This window comes from Metopolophium dirhodum, chromosome 1 (genome assembly GCF_019925205.1).
Source record: "Metopolophium dirhodum isolate CAU chromosome 1, ASM1992520v1, whole genome shotgun sequence".
In the NCBI taxonomy this organism is placed as follows: Eukaryota; Metazoa; Arthropoda; class Insecta; order Hemiptera; family Aphididae; genus Metopolophium; species Metopolophium dirhodum.
The window spans coordinates 11202026-11209234 of NC_083560.1; positions in this window are offsets into that span (position 1 = coordinate 11202026).

Consider the following 7209-nt stretch of genomic DNA (forward strand, 5'->3'; position numbering starts at 1 on the left):
ATGAAAGAATTTAATTAATAATTATTAATATATAAAATATATAATAACCTAACCTTTTTTTAATAATTATGATTTTTTTATTATTAATATTTTAATATGATTTGTAAATGTAGGTATATAATGTTTTATTTATGGTAATACTATACTACTGTTCTGGTAGACACTAGGCAGGTAACATGGTTATTATTATATTTTTTTAATATGATCTTTTTTTTTATTAATATTTTAATATGATACATATTTATTATAATATATAAAAAATACTTATAGAATATGGAATATTGTATGTTTTTTCTTTTTATGAACACATTATGTAAATTTTTTAATTGCTATGTTATTTATCAATTACAACTAAGTATATTTTAACCTAACGAGTATATAATGAATAATATTCTTAATATTTTGACTTATTTAATAGAATTTAATAGAAAGCTCTTAATTTCAAAGATAAATTAAAAATATTAAGAATCCACGGTCACAATTTTTTTATAATCATTTAAAGTTCAAATATTGACAAAATACTTACAATTTACGAAAATGTGCAAAAGAATAATTATTAAGTTGAACTTTGGCGATACGATTGGATAACGTATTGGAAAACGAAAAATAAAAAAGGTGGGTAAGTGGGTGTCGCTCTGTTGTACAGTAGGTTACAAGTGGGTCACAATTGATGAGGTTAAATTTGAATTCAATGATATAATATCATTGTATAAGAAAAACGATTCGGAGCGAAGTCAGTCAGCCTGTGATACTACTAAGTATATTTGATGATATTATTGTGAATAAAGTAATTTACCTATTTACGTGGAACCTTGTTTTAAATTTTCAATCCTTAGCTATAAAAGTTGTACTTTTTATACATTTTAACTACAAAATCATTTTTTAAATTTTAATTTGATACATTTTGTAAAAATTCGATGTTTAAATGATTATAAAAAAAAATTGTGCCTATGTATTTTTAATATTTTTCAACTGCAATAATAACAAGCATTGTATTCAATTTTTAGAGTTGTTTACCCAACAACTAATATTTTACTAACAATTATCTCTATATATAAAAATGGATCCCTATTTCCCTTGGTCATCGCATCACGCGTGAACGGCTGAACCGATTTCGCTAATTCTTTTTTTGTTGTGTTCGTAATTGTCAAGAAAAGGTTCTTATGGAATAACATTTTAGGAAAATCCACTAGAAACGTTAGAAATAAGGATGTCAAAAATACAACAGTGGCGCAACAGGTTAGGTTAGTATTTCAGATAAAAATAATAATAGTGTATTATTATATTGGTTGCTATTGCAGGTTAATCGGGCGTGTTGGTTGATTTGTATTATTATTTTTCGTCAGTAAATATATATATATAAATGAATGTTCGAGTGTAAATTAGACCTCTGGGAAAAAGATAGACTAATTTAAAAAGGTTAAATTTGGGGGTTTTTTTTATCGGATTTTAGTACAGTTAGGTTAGATTAGGATTTTGTATTAATTCATTATATTAATCCATCGTAGGTGGAATTAAGTAAAAACGACAAGCTTGTTATAACTTTGATACTCTAGAATTAATTCATACACTTACGTATACAAACAGCACGGGGTCCGCGATCTACCGCAGGTAGATTGCCTATCTGATAATATACTGCTGCAAATCAGAATTTTTATTCTAGGCAACAGAAAAGTTAAGATAAGTTTTGAACACCATTCACCGAATATTAAATAACAAATTGAACAAAGTTTGTGTCATATAGAGTTGGTACATTGAACGGGCAACAAAGTCCACGGGATCAGCTATTTTTGATAAAAATATATTTATCAATAATACCGCTATAAACATTTCAATACGTTTTCGTTAACCGTTTTTTGTATTTACTAGCCGATCACATTAAACAATATAATTTGAATAAAAAAATTATACATATCATCGTCCGAAAGCAAAATAAACGACCAATTTGTACGGGTGAAGCTGTGGCGGGTCGGCTAGATAGAAAATAAATTAAAAAAATTGAAAACTGAAAATGTCCGTAAACGGTAAACAGCTCAAAAAAGGTCAAAACATTTTCAAAATGTAATGGTGTATAGAAAATTAAAATATAAACATTCAGTAAAATTTTCATGTATCTATTCATATGTTATTCATTTTTGAATAACAATAAAATAACAAAACCGCTAGGTATACTAGGTATACATGAGAAATCGAGTGAATAATATTGTAAAAATATGAACTTCAAATGTGTACAGGTAATAAATCTGTACACACTATTGAATATTAATCCCGACTTACAATTTCTTAAGTATATATTCTAAAGAACTGTCACATGTCTAGTAAAAAATGTCTTTATTTCTATCAGTATTTCATCGAATTTTATAGTTTAACTTGCATATTCTTTCATGTCGTAGACAACAGCTAGCACTGTTCGTTCAACACCCATCACGAACACGGCATAGGTCGCTGTGACGTGTATTTTCATGTCTCATCATTCGCTGTCACAAATCACCGTCATTATAACTATGTTATAAGCGGGCTTAGGGACTTATAGCTCTAAAAAATACCCATAAATGCTTCTAAAATCATTGAAATATGCATTTATATATGCATTAAAAAAAAAAAAAAACGACCACTAAATCCTGGTTAATTTCACTTTTAACTTTAAAAAGCTATTAGTTAAAATGTATATCTAATAATTGTTAAAATGTATATCTAATAATTAATAAATAATAAACAATAACTAAGAATTATTAATCAAAGATACAACTTTTACTATTGAATATGCAACAACTAAATTTGAAATAATAAATATTTTCCTTAACATTTTGAAAAATTAGACCGAGAATTAAATATTTATAATTTAAAATATATTTTTTTTTTTACATAATAATTAATAATCAATAAATAATAACTATACAAAAAAATTACAATATTTTTAAATGGCATAACTTTTCTACTTAAATAAAACAACTGTTTTATAAAAAAAATGTTCTCTTTGGAAAAATTACATCATCAATTCTGCATCATTTTGAGTTTTTTGAAAATTACATTTTACGATTAAATATACTTTCTTATGTTTTTTAATGTAAATATTACTGGGCAAATTTTTGTAAATTGAGAATCTCCGTTCAACGTCTTTACGTTCGATACAGGTTTATAGTATTATTTATACTTACACAAAAATTATAACGATATATGAAATGTAGTTTGCAAATAGCTTATTACTGGAAGTATTAATACATTTTTTTTTCGATCGGTTGAAATATGTATATATATAGCTATATGTTTCTTTAGTTTCTGAATTGAAATTTGTAAAATTTGTCAAAATATGCAAAATAAGCACTAAAATTTTAAAATATGCACTTTCCTGCAAAATCTATCAAATATGCAAAAATATGCACATTCAAATTTTAGATCTGATATTATGGCATCGAGAAACGAATTTATTTCGCACTCTGCTATATTTAACTATAATTAAAAAAAGGTAGATAAGTGGATGTCGCTCTGCTGTACAGTAGGTTACAAGTGGGTCACTGTAATGGATGGTGTTAAATTTGAATTCAATGATATAAAATCATTGTATAAGAAAAACGATTCTGAGCGAAAACGGTTAGTCAGCCTATGATATTACCAAGTATATTTGATGATATTATTGTGAATAAAGTAATTTATATAGGTATAACCTATTTACGTGGAGCCTTGTTTTAAATTTTCAATCCTTAGCCATAAAAGTTAAACATTTTATACATTTTTAACTACAAAATAATTAATAAATTATAAATTTAATAAATGTTGTCAAAATTTGAACTTTAAATGCTTATAAAAAAACCTAACCTTTGTATTTTTAATATTTTTCAACTTCTATTAGAACGATATATCAGATGCCTTATATTACATTTTCACGCTTTTTTACCCAAAAAACAAATTTTTATTAATTTTTATAGAAAAAAAAAAACTAAAAAATGGAAAACTGACAATGTCCGTAAACAACTTAAAAAGAGTCAAAATATTTTCAAAATTTTATGGTGTATAGAAAATGAAATTATAAACATTCAGTGAAATTTTCATGTATCTTCATTAATTCATTTTTGAATAACAATAAAATAACAAAACCGCCACATGAGAAATCGAGTAAATATCCGATATTGTAAAAATATGAATTTCAAACGCTCATAAACATTTAATTTGACTTTCTTGTAGACATTTTTTTTTTTTGATAATGGTTGACAAATTTAGTAGGAATCTTGTATTACATTTTCAAATCTTAGATTTAAAAAGAACATTTTTTATGAATTCTCAACTTAAAATAGTTTGCTAAGTTTTCAAAATTTTTCGGTATTTTGTCAAGATTTGAAATTTAAATGCTTATAAATAAAAACTGTGTCTTAGGGTTTTTAATATTTTTCAAACATCAATATTGTAACAATATAGTAGGAGCTTTGTATTAAAATTTCAAGCTTTTTTACCCCACAAATAAAGTTTTATTGACATTCACAGAAAAAAATCTAATAAAATTGGAAACAGAAAATGTTCCTAAACAGTTCAAAACAAATCAAAATATTTTGAAAATTGTATCGTGTAAAGAAAATGCAAATATAAACAATCAGTGAAAATGTCGTGTATATACATATATTAATTTGTTTTAAAGTTACCCAAAAACCAAAATTCACATTACTATGAGCGCCAGAAGGGCCTCTTTATATTGTTTTAATTGTTAGCTCAAATTGTGGCGCATCGCCGTTTTTGTATTATACAGCCATAGGATCGGCACCTGCTGTGATTATATTTTTTGTCACGCCCGCACTGAAAGTTTAGTTTTCGATGACGGTTGAACCGTTGGAAAGCGACGTTTTTCCGTCCAGCGGGCGGTAAAGTGGAAATCCCCAAGAGTACTGAGCTCGGAAATCACGCGTATTCTCTGAACAAACTGACACTAAAATCTATACCTACTACGGTCCTCATAAAACATAAACTTTTGGTTACATCTTATATTCATATTATATAACCTCCTTGCGTGACGCGTAAACATTTTTCTTTCGTGAAATTGTTTTCGTATAATAATTTGGTTGTAGCATAGATCCCCGCATAATGTATTACCTTTGCCTTGATTACATTTTTTTATTCTTATTTTGTTTTAATATAATTTTGCGCCGCGCCGCTCCTACTTTCACTATCGCGGTTAGCGACAACGACTCGCGTAATGTTATGGACGGCCGGAGGGTAAACTCGCTGTATTACCTCGTACAAATATGTCTAAGTAGATTTAGCGCAATATATATATTTTACACAATAATAATACAAATGCATCAATAATAAATAAATAAATAATGTAAGCGCCGTGTGCAATTCAACACAGGCTACAACCAATAATAATAATAATAATAATAATAATTTGAAACGCAAATAATGCTAATATTATAATATGACCTGATCGACACCTCGGCGTAGGTCACTGGTCAGCACGGTCCTCGCTGGTAAAGCGACAGCGTCTTCCTCGTGAGCAACCAAAATCGGCACTGTGGCGCAGTTAAACGACGGCCCAGCGTTGACACGTATAATAAGTTCAGTGGTGGGCGGTGACACAATCCGTCAAACTTCGACTATCTCCATGTTTACGACGGTATAAAAATGAGTAAATAATATTAGTGGTTTCGACGTTCAACCTGACTAAATATTAATAATAACAATAAACGCAGTGTCGGATGACCACGATGTTGACCACATCCCAATAACGCGACGCGAACCGGCGGTACGTAATCCGCCTGGTTCAAACGTTGGCAAAAGACCGAAAAAGTGTTCCGGCCAGAGAGCCGTGGACGCCGGCCGACGTATGGACACCGTGGAGGGGGAACGACTCGTCGCGAACATTCCGCGCCGATCACGCGACTTGGTAAGCCTCTGGACTGTGTGGATTCGGCGGGAATTCAGCCGCGTTCGGACAATAATAATTATTATATTTTATACTGAAATCTATACCACGGTCCTTACAAAACATAAACTTTTGGTTACATCTTATATTCATATTATAACCTCTATGCATGACGCTTAAAATAAATAAAACCAAATCGTTTCTTTCATGAAATATTGTTTTCGTAGAATAGTCTGATTGTTGCATAGATTTTAGCCTGAATTACCTTTGCCGTGATGGCGCGATCAATGAACGCAGAGGCGTGACAAAAAATAGTATGACGTGTGGCTCGTGCGGGAAGGCAATTTTCCTAAATAGCTCACTTCCCGCCCTTGCCACACGATATACTATTGTATTTCATATTGTATTATTATTTCAGCACAGGACCAGCTAGCTAGTCTGCGCTCCACGAACCGTGAGTTTTTTCATTATTTTTATTATTATTTATTTATTTTACACATTTAATTGTTGGGCCAAAAGGGCTATAGATATTTTATATTATTATTAATTTGTTGGGCAAGGTGGGCCGGCCGCATATTATTTTATACGAGCTTCAGCTCAAACAGCTGCGTCAATATGTTATTATTTATTGGTTTTGGCCATAAGGGACATTCTGCAATATTATAATTTATTCCAGTTAGCCATAAGGGCTGTGATTTATTACTATTATTATTATTATTATATTTTTTTATACATTTTTGGGTTGTGGTGAGTTATTATGTATTTTGAACTGCTATTATTTAAATTTGTGTGTAATTTACCTACCAGAAACCGTGTTACTATTTTTACTATTTTTGTATACACACCCACACACGTACACATATTCATACACAAATACACATAATTACACAACACGCACTACATAGCGCCGACAGTCATGATTGCTAGGCGATGCCGACAACTACTATTACACCATTACACACCCAGCTTGTCCTCCATATTTCTAGGACTTAAGTGTCAGTGGTGTAAAGACCCTAAGTTGGTGTCCAGGCGTGCGTATTATTATTGTATGCTCCCGGCCCCCACACTCATTAATATTTTATATTAAATAGCTAGCTAAATTACCCACCCACTTATCATTACTGAGGTACATATTTATTATTTTCCACACAAATTCTTGAAGTTTTCAAAATTCAGACTTTTTTTATTTCAATTACCATACTTACTTGATTAAAAATCAAGAAAGTAAAAAAATAAAAAAAACACACATCATTGTAAAATAAATACATTCATCGCTCCGCTCAGAATCTAAAATTGAAAACTGACAATATCCGTAAACAGCTCAAAAAGAGTCAAATATAAGTAGTATAAATATGTAT